General features: G+C 38.2%; 1 long non-coding RNA gene across 1 annotated transcript; it reads right to left on the bottom strand.

Moving 5' to 3' along the window:
• Positions 1–721: 721 nt before the first annotated feature.
• On the bottom strand, positions 722–7018 carry LOC118145112 (uncharacterized). Its single transcript, XR_004730283.3, has 4 exons — positions 6868–7018; positions 5136–5317; positions 4300–4432; positions 722–853 (listed from the first exon to the last, which is right to left on the bottom strand). It is a non-coding gene; the product is annotated as an uncharacterized LOC118145112 (long non-coding RNA).
• Between the last annotated feature and the right edge of the window lie 7618 nt (positions 7019–14636).

Raw genomic sequence — 14636 nt, 5'->3', positions numbered from 1 at the left:
TACAAGGATTATTTAAAATATTTCAACCAATGGATATCAAATTATCAATAGACCGCAGTGCTCCCAAGTATCTTTATGATGTCTAGTTTGTGGCAGTTTGAAGTAGACTTCACAGTCATAAGGTACTGGGGTCACTCCAAGAGCTTCAGGTTGAATCTAAATTAGCATCCACCTTCTCAGAGAAGCAAGCATCCAGAAGAATCTTGTTTTTGCTAATTCTGCTCCAGAGTTAAGGCAAGAGTAGAAGGAGTTTATACATCTATGAAATTGAACTGCATTGTAATCAGCTGTTCAACTTTCTGTATTTTCCGTGAGGACAGGAACCGTACCGTGCTCAATTTCATTTCTCTATCTTGAGGTGGGTCCTAAGTAAGTTTGTGATTTGAAGGGGTATATGCTGTAATAGTCTTGGAAGCAGGGAGAATTGGTTGGGAAGATCATAGGGTACACTGGGATGACCTTTGGAAGGGCAGCTCAATGATCAACCACTTCACTTTTGTAGTAAGTTCAGAGTCTTTCAATATATGGGTACAGACCTAGGTAGTTGCAGGGCTAGATCTTAGCTGTAGCTCACCCTGAACCATCCAAGTGGCCTTATTAATGGTATGAGTATGGGAATGCAGAATTAAATGTGTCCAAATCACATCATTTTAAATATAGATGGAACTGCCTTGTGTAAAATGCTAGTTTTGAATGAGACAGAGCAGGTTTTGAGGCATTTATTAGGCTGCACCATCGTATTGTCTCTGTCCTTCAGGGCTGGCCTCAGGCTTGTCGGATCTGATACATTTGATCTGAGCTCCAAGGAGTCTGAAGCCTCACTGTGTCTGCTTTTCCTTCTTTTTCCCTTCTCCTAGGAATCAACATTTTCATTATAAACGCCTTCTTCCTGGCGTTCACTCTCCCAGGGTTGCTCCCTTTACATCCTAACCAATACCTGTTGTCCCAATGCCCCCCACCACGACCCCCCTCCACACACCAGAGTTTATGATCTAATAAAAGACAGATCGGTAAAAAAGCAAGAATATACCTAAGCCTCATAGAATATCAGTTCTAGAAGGGTCTAGCCAGGTACCCCATGCCTATTCTTCGCAGATCACTACCACCCGCCTCACTGCGGTGTCTTGAGGTTGCAAGACAAAATTTACAGTCTTTATGGGTTATTAGTTTTATAGTGTGACAAATTATTTTAAATATTTTATGTTTGAGACAGACTCGGAATATGGAGTAGGAGTAAATACCTAACTCAATTTTTAAGAAAATAGAAACTTGACATGTTTTGGCAGCCTTCGGGGGCAATAGTTTCCTCTTTGTTTCAGATAGTTGGGGGAAATTTGAGAGTGTAGAGCTAAATTTCTTATTTTGCTGAGGTGGAAGCTAAAGTGCAGTACAAAATTAAAGCTCAAGTCTCTGGCCCAGCCCAGGCTTTCTCCCTCTAAAGTATACTGCTTGGTGCTGGAGAGGGAAAGGGACATTTCACTTTCCTTTTCAAGGTCCCCATTGCGTTCTGGGGAGAGTGACCTACCTGATCCCTATCATGATTAATGTGGTTTCTGAAGCATGAGATCTGATTATGACCCCATGTTGTTATATTTAATTACAAATCTCATTATGGCCCTGGCCATAACACCATGTAGCCCTCTTTGCAGTCACCTTTGCTGATCTGACTGCCTGAAGGTTTGTCTTTATGATTTACTCTAAATTGTTTTAGAATCATAGACTTCTAGAGCAGGAAAGGAGGTTAGAGATCATGAAGTTCAATCCCCTCATTTTACAGATAAAATTACAGAAGTCCCAAAGAGAATAAGTCATCTTCCAAAGGTCATTTAATAGATGCAGGAAAGGAATGCAGGGTGCCTGATCTGCAGGCCAGGAATGGTTCTTTCTATATCATGCTGCCCTGCTAAGTGACACACTTTATCACATCATCTCCTCACTCCCCCTGCTTTGTATTATGTGACAACTTCATAACATGCGCAGGTTATATTGTACTATCTTTTTCAGTACAAAGTTAGTCACAAATTATATCAGACAGCAAAGTTCTTTGAGGTTTGAGGTAGAGTATGCTCCATCAGATTATTCACCTTTCTGGACCCCAAATTTAGGAGATCATTCACCTTTCTGGGCCCCAAGATTTTAGTTTAGCAACATGGTTGCCAATTAACCACCTCTCTATAAAGAAAGACTCCTCTCTATGAAGCCAACTAAACTAAGTCTTGTCAAATAAAAACAAATCTGGAGGTAGTAAGAAGAGACTATTTGAAACAATTACTGCAATGGGAAAGAGGGACCTTTGCAAGAGCAGGATGGGGCTTAAGCAATAGGGAAAATGCTCAGTCAAGATGGTCTCTCAGCACCTTGAAGGTCATGTGGACAAGGATTTTTTAAAGGGAGGAATAAATGAGGACCGTGGCAGGGCAATGCGACTGGAGAGTTGATTGGAGAATGCATTTAAGGTGAGCTAATTTTCAGAAGAGGGTCTCCTAGGAGGTGGTGTTCCACATTTCCATGCAGGCACAAACTGTGGGTAGCTCAAAATTCAGGGTCCTGAGGGGAGGAGAGAAGCCTGAAAGTTGAAATTATGCAGCCTACTGGATATTTTGTTCAGATTGGCCAGTGAGGACAAACAGTACAAACAGTTCAGGTAACAAGAATGGGAATTTAAAGGGTCTTGGATGACAAGGGTCTATCCTTGTCATTGGTAAACCGGGTGGTCATCTGTAAGTCTTCTCTAAGTCATCCTGGAAAGGGTGTTTCTTTAGAGGAAGCCATTTCCTAGAACACAAAACCGTGGGAGCACTTCTTGACAACAGCTATTTTCCAGGAGCACAGGGCTCAGGCAAAGTTCAGTATGATCAGTGCTTAGTAATAGCCACACCCCCTTTCAGTAAAACTTTCTTATATCACATGCTGGCCTTTCTCCTTCTTGTACAGGGGAGGTTGTGATGGGTCTGGCATTATATCTAAGAAAGTTAACTTACTAATCAGCACTTGACAGCCTTTTCTTTGCCTTCTTAAAATGGGGCCAAACACCGTCTTGTTCCTTGGAGTTTATAATAAGGGTATCAAGAGTCATCACTACTTTCTTTTTCTTTATAAGTGCTGAATAATGCTTAGAATTGAATGGAATGGGTAGACTTTTAAGGTATGAGCTTTTGGCTCTCTAAAGTACAGTATGCCCTTGAATTGGCTTAGAAACAGCCCAGCCAGGAATAATAATTCATAAGATCATATGAACCCTCTTACCACAGCTATATATTAAGACCTATTTAATGTGAGGCTACAGAGTCCTTTGAAGCCAATTCCAGAGATAGGAGGGTGAATGGCAGCAGTGATTCTAGTACCCTAAAAGTTCTTTACCAGCCAAGAAGGGAGGCTTAAAGATTTCCATTGTTTTTAAACCTGATCCTGAGAATTACAATGGAGAACTTGCCAGCTATGTGAAAGACTGGGCCGTTTGCTATGATGCTAAAAAATCTAAAAAGAGGCAAAGCGACTGCTAGAGGTCAGAATATAAGACAGTTTGTTCCATCTTTGATCAAATCAGTCTTTGCAATTGCTAAACCTGAAGGTCAATAAGTAGTGTGTAAACTTAGTGACTCAATTGAGGTGAGCAGCAAAGTTCAGCAGTAGCTGACATTTTGCTCCCACATTCGTTGTAGACAAAAAGTCAAGATTTTTATTTTATTTTATTTTTACATAGTATTTTATTTTAAAATACTAAATCACTGCAGCCAAAGATAACCCAGAGTTACAAATAATGAAAGTCAAACTTGTTCTGACACTGCATCTTTTGCCCAGGGATCTCACATCACCTTTCTAAATTCCTGGACAGTACAGAAGCACATGCTGAGTATTTTGGCAAGACTCATCTTACCTGCAGGGTAAGTAGGTCACTGCCTATTACAGGCCTGGACTGAAGGTCCTTGAAATTACTTTTCCCTATGCCTGCCTTCATTTCTAGTCATATATTTATTCTTTTGTACTAAATCCTGTACTAAACTACAAAGTAACTTGTGGGAAGGAGGGAGGTAAGAGAAATTAATCCATCCCTAGTCTAACTGAGATTTGATTTTTTGGAGCTTGTTTGGATCTTGGGCAGAGTGGAAAAGACTTTCTAGGCTAGTTGAGTAGAACTGAATAGCAAGGTTGGCTGACCTGAGAACTATGACAGGGTAATAAAAATGACAATTCTCTCAGCTTCCCTTTGCCCTTCTTCCCAACTCTTTTCCCAAATTTGTCTTGTTCCCCTAGAGGAAGAGAAAATTCTCTTAGTCTTTGTGAGGCTAATCTCTTTACCTGTACTGTCCATCACTTAGTCTTATCTAGGACTTTTCTTCATCATGCATATCTTGCTTTCCTATACATTCATTTCTTCCTGTCTGTTGATTCCTTCTCTTCACCTTACAAGTTAGTGCAGATTTTTTTCTTCCTAAAATGAAAAATAAAATGTAAACAAATACCCAAATCTTCAAACAAAACAAAACAAAACAAAACAACTTCCTGTAAATTTCAAATCCTATGTCCCAGTCACTATCCTGTTTATTCCCTCAAAAAAATATTTTTAAGAGAATCTCTAGGAACGCTTTGTACTACAAATAGTCAAAAACCTGAACAACCAAGGCACAAATAAATGAGGGTTTATTCTTTTCACCAAACAAAAAAATCTGGAGTTAAATTTTTGCTGGTATTGGCCTCTTGTGTCCTTAAGGTCTTTTTTCATCTTACAATTTTATCATCCTCAATACGATTGCTTTAAAATGTAGATTTGTTACCTCATAATGCCAGTACAGCTGCTGCAGCATCAGCAGCACAACTGAATTCATATACATAAGTAGGAATAGAACCAGTGCTCTTCACCCTCCATACCTTGTCCCCTTTCCCCGTCAGTGACTATCTTTATTTAATATAAAAAAATGAATCTCCCTAAAGACTCACAGCAGATTTCTCTTTAGAGTTTATTGCCTATAAGTAGTGATCCCTATTTGCAGAGGAGATTCTGAATATAGATATTGGGTGTTATAGCTTATAGTGTGGAGATGGGTAAAGGAGAAGAGGGTTGAAAATAGTTTCAATGTAGTCAAACAGTGTCTGCCACAGCACCTCCACTTCTTCACCTTCTGATCACTTCTCACCTGTTAAAATCTGTCTTCAGTCTCCAGTCCTCTGTGATCTGCTAAGGTCATCAATATTCTTTCAAGGTGTCTCTGTGGTGTTTTCACTGTTGGTGACCTCTTGTTGAGCTCTCTCATGTTTCTTCAATACATTTCTGGTTGCCCCTTCTCCATATTTCTTGTTTCTTTCTTCCTCCACTCACCTGTTAAATACAAGTTTCCTTGGGGTTTCTTCTCTGCCCTCTCTTCTCTTCTTTCTACATAATCTATGCAAACTATCTCACATCTATCTATCTAAGGCTTTGACTTACACAGTAATTATGCTTACAACTTGTTTTTGAGCTCAGATTGCTCTCTTGTGGTCCAGATCTGGTTGCACAATTGCTTACCTCTACCTAAATTTGTAAACCCAAAATATCCCAAAACAAATTTCCTTAAAAAAAACCCTCCACTACTTTCATTTCAAATTATTCTGAATTATAACATGATTCCTATCATCATCCAATGAGAATGAGAAAAGTGGAATTAGTTTGGACTCTCTCATTCCCTATGTTAGATGGAAGTCTAAGTAGCAGACTTTCTGCACTCATATCTTTCTTTCCATCCTCACTTTTCCTACTTTAGTTCAATTAAGCTTTTGTAAATTTTTCACTTGCATTACAGGCCTAACGTGCTATTTCATTTATTTCTAATATTATCATTTACATCCTCTCCTACTTTCTTATGCCAATATCTTCACCAAGACTTGACTTTAATCAGGCTACTTGCGGTATTAATCAGAGTCCCACCCCTAGGTCATACCTATGCCATAAAAAAGAACAACCATGGAGTTTTAAATGATACAGAGTCTCTCTTTTCTAATGTATTTCTCAATACCTTAGTGAAGAAGTGTTTCCTGGGTCTTCCTGTGGAATGTAGGTGGGGATAGGTGTTCAGGTTGTACATATATCCTCAAGATTTTGGATTCCCTCCTGTACTTTATGCTAGAGTAGTCTGAGCTCATGAACAGCTGATCATTAAGAGTCCAAATTTTAGCTAACCAGCCAATTAAGCTGTTAGAGCCACCTTCAGCTTGATAGCTAACACATTAAATCCATAGTCTCTGGTAAGTATAGATATATCAATGAATTCAGCCAGATCCTGCTTTTTACCCAGATTACCTTTTCCTCTCCTTGGTCTTATCTAACACCCTTAGAATCTACATACACTTCAGGTTTCTGAAAATATACATAAACGAAGTGCAGTAATTTGTTGGGTATGTAAGCTACTTTCTCCTGGATCATAGTATGTACCTGTCCCCCCTTGAGCATACTGAGATTTCAACCTAGTTGTGGGTTCATTGGCAGCATGAGGAATTTGAAAGGTGAAAAATATTTAGGAGAATGAGTGTCCCTGTTTAATATATCTGACCCAGGTGGGATTATCACAGGGATTTTAAGCAGAGAAAAGTTAGTCTCCTCAGACAATGTAGGGCAATTACTTTCACTGGCAGAGAAGATTCAAAGAGATTTGGGATTTGAGAATGTCAGTTTCATTTGAGTCCAACCATATATCTATCCTCAGTCAGACTTTCAAGGTCCTATACTTTCCCAACAAATGTCCTAACATTCACAAAAGAAATTTGTGATACTGTGAATTCAGCTGTTCTTGTAAATAACAATAATAATAGAACCATGCACAAATAAATGTTACTTTTGATTTTCAGTAATAACATCTAATAGCTGTAATTAAGAAAAGATTCTGTTGCTCAAACCTTGACTTGACTGACAGTTAAAGGATCTGAGCTTGTCGTTGTCTTTCTGTAATCACTCTAGTGCGCTCAGGAGAATTTATCCCATACCCTAGTTCTTTAGTAATCCTTGGATTACTGTCATAGGGTCAAGTGCTGCAGTCATTTGGACTCCCAAAGCACATGCTTCAGTTGGCACCACATCACAAGCAACCACAGGTGACATCATGAGTACTTGTGATGCCACTGCATGCCATAGATTAGTAACATCCACTTCCCATTGTTGACGAGCTCAGCACTCAGCTCAAGATCATAAGCAAAATCAAACCAATTCCCAAATCATATCTTTGTGGGTCTATCTCCTGGGACTTCTCAGCACCAATTCTGAGTCACTTAAGGATCTAATTAGGAAACATAAACACAATAATTTGAACAAAATAGTCTCATATTAAGATTTATTAACCAAGATAGAGGATTACCGTTACTGGACTAGGAGATCTAGTGAGGCTAGGGAGTAACCACTGCTAAGAAGATTGAAGTAGAATAGGAACCTATCTGGAAGAGGTCCTGTGCCTCTACAATGACTGATACATGGTCCTCTGCATGGTAGAGAATTTTGCAAGATGTTGTTCTGGCTAAACTCTATAGACAGCTATTCTCAGAAGTACTCAGAATCCTGCCATAAAAATGTACACCAGAATGTGGAAGCAGAGGCCCTCTAGCACCCTCGAGCATCCTCTACTAATATGGCTTAAGAAAAATACTCCAATATCACAAGCAGGGCAAAGAAGGGTGGATTTGGAGCTGAAGAGCAATAAATTGACAACTGGCATGTCTGGACCTTCTCCTTCAGAGTGAACTTCAGAATCCTTAGGATGACATCAAAGTACACGCATACAGTGACCCTTCTTGTATATACTACTTTATTATCCAGCCATGATAGTAAGTTTAGTGTTTCCTAAACATAGCATATTCTCCTATCCATGACTTTGCATACAATTTTCTCTCAATTTCTTTACTTCCACATTATCAATATAGTTATCTTTTTATGTAGGTAACTACACAGGAGCCTGCTGGGCTTTGCTCAACGAACATGTTTCCTGGAAAATATTTTTGTGAGTGCTGAGTAATTGTTGACTGTATAACTGACCTGAATCACCCCCACTTATTCCTGAAACTGAACTGCGTGCCCCACTTCTATGATGTCCCACATGTTCCCTTAGCATAGAATTAATCAAAGCATATGGTGATGGTTGATTTCTTTCTTTCTCCTGTGATACTGGAAACTCAACAATGCCAAGACTGGATCTTATTCAATTTTTGAGACTCCATGCCTCATACAGTGTTTGGGACACAGTGGATTCAATGGATAAAAATAACTATAAAAATATATGTTTCAGATTATTATTGTAAAGAAATAGACATTAGAAGCATTAAAAATCTTGATGTACACATTAATCATTACTTACAGAAGATCATTTAAAAAAGAATGATGAATAATTTGCTTTCTAATCAAAGGCTAATTTGCCCTTGCTCCTTTGAGATATAGTTTTTATCATGTCAAGGAGTATTTTTAAAAATAGGTAGTAAAAGTCACTTTGGGGATCTAAAAGCAGTTTTTTTGCTGAGGGAGTTAGTAATGTAAAATTTTATTTTGACTAAATAAATTTCTTGATGAAAGAATGCAGGATGTTAAGGAGAAGTATTTTATTTAACTACACAAATCCAGAATATTCCTCACATGTCTTTTCAATTGTATTTTTAAAAATGATTGGTTTCACAGAGATGGAGTATTTATAGAGCATTAGGAAAGAAAGAGAATTAGGGCATAATTCAGACAATTGAATGCATACTTGCTGGAGCTAGAGTCCTGAATCTCTTACATAATTCTATTCAGTGTGTAAGATTTTCAAAGGTATTGAGGGCATGGTAGATAAGAGATAATGTGCCATTACCAGTAACTGCTAAGTTTGTAGTTAGTATTAATTTAACTACAGAACAGCTACAAATGAACTGTAGAGAACCCATTAGTCATGGGTGAAATGCTAGGTCAGTCAACATGTGAAATGTTTACAGGTTCATGAGAATTTATCTGGAATTCTGTTTCAAAACATGTAGAACACACTTGCTAAAGGTATTCTACCTTTTTCTTTTAAGGAAAAACAAATGAGAAGAAATGCTATGTCTGGCTGAAAGTCAGATTTTGTAAACAGTAGTTATAGGAGTGGAGAGGCTTAATTCAGTTTAGGGAAGTTTTCTGGGTTTATTGTGCATTTTGTCATATTTTGCAGAATTCCAGATGTTCTCTGAGATATTTGGAAGGATGTAAATATCATTGGTTATTTTTCAACAGAAAAGTAAAGCAAATAATAATAAACTTTGAATATTATCTGACATTGCAAAAAAAGCTAGTTGCTAAAAGTCCCTGCCCTAGTGCTTTCCAGAAAATAACTAGCAGAGAAAGAGCAATGTGAGCTCAATTTTCATTTACACTATAAGTTATGACTTAATAACAGAGAAATTCCAGCTTTGTAGCCTCCTGTGCTGTTTCTTCTATTGTCTTGTCCACATGTCGATTGCAAACATTCTTCAGGTTTGGGAATTTTTTTTAGGGGGGGGCGGTTGGGGGAGGGTGGCCATTATTTTTTTGAAGAATTACAATGGGGAGCAAATTCTCAAACAGAAATAAGTAAGAGTAAAAAAAAAGATAATAATTTGCTTCACCCCTTCCCACTCTCACTCATACCAAAAGAAAAGAAAAAAACTGTCTTGCAAATAGACAAACAAAAATGATAACTACCTTTGCTTTGGTGCTGTGTGAATGGTTCAGGTTTCCTTACATGTTGCTCCTAGATAGGGAGTTGTTTCGCTCCTTATATTATTTTCTAATTTCTGCTGGCACTCAAGATATCTCTCTCTCTCTTTCTTTCTCTTCCTCCAGGCTTCTCTGCTCCCTGAGGCTTTCTTTGTGCTTTTTCAAGTCTCTATTATTTCTTAGGCTCTTTTGCTTCATGTCTCATCCTGAAGAACTGTGATATCCATTCCAATACATGTGCAGAACGTGCAGGTTTGTTTCATAGGTATACATGTGCCATAGTGGTTCGCTGCACCCATCAACCCATCATCTACATTAGGTATTTCCCCTAATGATATCCCTCCCCTAGCCCCCATACCCTGACAGGCCCCAGTGTGTGATGTTCCCCTTCCTGTGTCCCTGTGTTCTTATCGTTCAACTCCCACTTATGAGTGAGAACATGCGGTGTTTGGTTTTCTGTATCTGGGTTAGTTTGCTGAGAATTATGGTTTCCAGCCTCATCCATGTCCCTGCAAAGGACATGAACTCATCATTTTTTATGGCTGAATAGTATTCCTTGGTGTATATGTGCCACATTTTCTTTGTCCAGTCTATCATTGATGGGCATTTGGGTTGGTTCCAAGTCTTTGCTATTGTGAACAGTGCCATAATAAACATACATGTGCATGTGTCTTTATAATAGAATGACTTATAGTCCTTTGAGTATTCCTTTGGGTATATACCCAGTAATGGGATTGCTGAGTCAAATGGTATTTCTGGTTCTAGATCCTTGAGGAATTGCCACACTCTCTTCTACAATGGTTGAACTAATTTACATTCCCATCAACAGTGTAAAAGTGTTCCTATTTCTCTACATCCTCTCCAGCATCTATTGTTTTCTGACCTTTTAATGATTGACATTCTAACTGGTGTGAGATGGTATCTCATTGTGGTTTTGATTTGCATTTCTCTAACGACCAATGATGATGAGCTTTTTTTCATATGTTTGTTGGCTGCATGAATGTCTTCTTTTGAGAAATGTCTTTCCACATCCTTTACCTACTTTTTGATGGCGTTGTTGGTTTTTTCTTGTAAATTGGTTTAAGTTCTTCGTAGATTCTGAATATTAGCCCTTTGTCAGATGGATGGATTGCAAAAGTTTTCTGCCATTCTATAGGTTGCTTGTTCACTCCTGAGGACAGGTTTTTTTTTTTTTGCTGTGCAGATGCTCTTTACTTTAATTAGATTATTTGTCAATTTTGGCTTTTGTTGCCATTGATTTTGGTGTTTTAGTCATGAAGTCTTTGCCTATGCCCATGTCCTGAATGGTATTGCCTAGGTTTTCTTCTAGGATTTTTATGATTTTAGTTCTTATGTTTAATTGTTTAATCCATCTTCAGTTAATTTTTATATAATGTGTAAAGAAGGGGTCCAGTTTCAGTTTTCTGCATATGACCAGACAGTTTTCCCAACGTTATTTATTAAGAAGGGAATCCTTTCCCCATTGCTTGTTTTTGTCAGGTTTGTCAAAGATCAGATCTTTTGAAGTTTGTGAAATTCATCTTTGCTGGGGAAGGAGGTCTCATACATTTTTACCTCCCTCATTTGATATCTGAAAAGAAGAGGCTGGAGAACCAAAAGTGATTAGTAGAATTTGCAATAACCATAAAGGTTATTATTGAAATTTTCCTGTAAGTCCAGCACTATTCTAAGGGGTTTGTTTTTAATACTCGTTTATCCCACACAACAATCCTGTGTCATTTATTTATAGGACTTTTCCTGCTGTAGAGATGAGGAAGCTGGGACAAAGAGACCTTAGTTAACTTGCTTAGGTGTTAACTAAATGTTAGCTATTAGTAACACGTAGTTAATAACACTGTTAACTGTTAACTAAGACATTTTGGAGTTCTGATTTGGTACCAGGAAATGTGGTTTCAGAGTCTGCTTTCTTAACCAAGAGGCTAAGAATTAATATTTAATGTGTTGTAAGATTCTGAGTAATGTCCTTTTTTCCTCTTTGTACTTGCTGGTGAAAAAGTCTTAAGCATTTACTGTTTACCACAAGCAAGAAACAATCACTAGACTGGAACCCTCAGTGATCAGACATCATGTTGTCACCATGGGGAAGAACACATGTGCATCTGGAAGTAATAAAGATACACTACATATTACAGTCTGATTGGCTTACTGGATTAAATAAATGAGTACAATTTGTACTTGGAAGCTTCTCATTTTCTGGTCTCTTGGCCTGACTGCTGTGGATAGTCATATGCTTTTATCTGGCTGTGGTCAATCCAAGGGATGCAAAAGTCCAGGTATCAATGTAGTTTTAGGCCTTTCACAGGCTCCTACTGGCAGCAACCCAAGAGTCCCTTGCCTTCCTTGACCATGAGTTCCTCGTGCCATTTCAAGTCACTGGATACGTATGTTCACTGCTCTACTATTTATGAATGCCTAGGCTATGATAAATAAAATGTTTTGCCTTTGAACAAAAACACATAGTAATTAGCCCAGTTTTAGTAAGAGTACACCCAATACAATCAAATATGTTTTTATATTTTGTTTCAAAATTATCTGTTTGAGTTCATTTCACCAACATTTTTCCCTTTACTTTTTGTAAATTAAGAGTTCTAAAAAAATGGAATTGTGTTTACAAAGAAACAAAAATGGCCTATTGGAACTGATGAATAGAAATTATTCTAAAAGCCTCATTCAGCATTCCTCAGGTAGATTTTCTAAAAAAATACTGGTAAATGACTGAGAGTGGAGATGGTTGTGGCGTCTGTGGGGTTTCGGCTTTATTTATTCCCCTTGTCCACACATTCTCACCAGTTATTTGCCCTGTCACCAATTATTTGCCCTGGGGCAAGTTGAAGTGGAGCAGGGTAGCTGGGTTATTATCTCTAATGTTTAGATCATAACTACTCCAGAATTAAATTAAAGGATACCTGGGAGTTCAGGCCTTTGCTGATGTTTATAGTTTCAGCATAAGTAAATACAAAGGAAAAAAATGGTAAATTTTATCTGAACCTAAGGGAAAGAGAAAATCTTGTATTTCTAATTAAATTGCTGAGTTGGCTTCCAATCAATATACACCTGAAAAAGATTTGAAACAAAAGAGAATTAATATTTGCTTTGGTCTTGCTAACTCCTTTTTCAATTTTTTAAAGAGTTTGAAGCAAAATGAGGCTTCTTATTCAAACGATGTACTATGTCAGGAGCAATGATGAATTTGTCAGCAATCTGAAATGTCTCACCTTTTGACTTAGTGGATGCAAAATTATACCTAGTTGTGTAACAATCCTTTCTTTATCACCCCATATAACTGTACACAAGTGAGTTACATTCTGTATAAATGTCTCAGGAAAGATCACAAATTAAAACAAGGAAGCAGACCTCTCATGGTAGGTTTCTAAAAAGCTAAGAGATTAATTTCATAGAGAGCTCATCTGAAAACCAATATTGCTCACACTATTTCTTTATGGTAAAAAATATGAATATATTTGCAGAGACTATGCTAAAATGTATTAAAAACCCCTCCAGTTACTCCTGGAAATGAAGCACTCTTTCTATAATTCTATCTTGTACCATATTCCCCTCTAGGGCTACTTCTGGGCATCCTGTGAGTCAAGACACTGAGACATACAGTTTCACTTATTTTTGACATCCTGAAGGCAGCTAAATATTTCGAGTTCAGATGATGAGAAAGGTCTTCATAAAGCAGATTTACAACTGAATGTATATATATATCAATACTCTGTAGTTATCCAGAAAAGAAAAGGGAACGATATTCTTTTATAGAAGTGGGCCCACTCAAAATGGGGCTGCTTTTGTTTATTTCTCAATGTTTATTACTTTAAGAAAAAAATTATCACTTCAGTGGGGACTTGAAGAATACATCTGTTCACCTGACGATCCACTGAGAACACTTGGAAACTGACAGATTTTCTTTGCTATTGTTAGCTATTATTTATCAATAATTTGTCGATTTTTCATTTACATTTTGTGAAAACTTTCAAGCACAGAATAGTAGAGAGAATAGTAAAATGAAACTGCTTGTACTTATACTTAGGATCCCATTTTGCCAATGGGATTAAATCTAATATTTGTCATTTTTTTTTTTTTGGAGAAAGGGCCTCTCTCTGTTGCTGAGGCTGGAGGGTACAAACATGGCTCACTGCAGCCTCCTGAGTAGCTGGGACTACAGGCATGCACCACCATCCTTGGCTAATTCTTATTTTGTTAAAGAGAATGAGTTTCACTATGTTGCCCAGGGTGGTCTCAAACTCCAGCACTCAAACAGTTTCCCCACCTCAGCCTCCCAAAGTGCTGAGATGAAAAGAATGAGCCATTTCACCCAGTCTTCATATTTGTCAATCTTATTGTATAACTGTAAGTGTTCAAGAGTTCTTTGGAGCTTCTTTCCCATTGAACAGCCCTAAAAAAAGTGAATCCATCACCACTAGTTAGGTTTCTTCTTCGTGGTCACCCAGCTCTTAATACAAGTCGTCTTTTTTTTTTTTTTTGAGACGGAGTTTTGCTTTTGTTACCCAGGCTGGAGTGCAATGGCACGATCTCGGCTCACTGCAACCTCTGCCTCCTGGGTTCAAGCAATTCTCTTGCCTCAGCCTCCTGAGTAGCTGGGATTACAGGCATGTGCCACCATGCCCAGCTAATTTTCTGTATTTTTAGTAGAGACGGGGTTTCACCACGTTGACCAGGATGGTCTCGATCTCTTGACCTCGTGATCCACCCGCCTAGGCCTCCCAAAGTGCTGGGATTACAGGCGTGAGTCAACACTTTCAGTTAATCCACCTTCCAACCCCCCTTTGATTGTTGTTGTTTGGTTGGTACAACTCTCTTGTGCCTTATGCCAACGTAGGGTTTACAGGTACCAATGGAACGTCTAGCAATTTCAAATTTTCTGTTGCATCCAGTTATCACCAGAGGTTACTCACCACAGTGGAAGTGGTCCAGATGTCCATTTTCTGTTGCTGTT

Source organism: Callithrix jacchus, chromosome 8 (assembly GCF_049354715.1).
Source record: "Callithrix jacchus isolate 240 chromosome 8, calJac240_pri, whole genome shotgun sequence".
NCBI lineage: Eukaryota > Metazoa > Chordata > Mammalia > Primates > Cebidae > Callithrix > Callithrix jacchus.
Note: the sequence above shows the minus strand (reverse complement) of the source record. Positions and strands in the feature narration are given on the sequence as shown.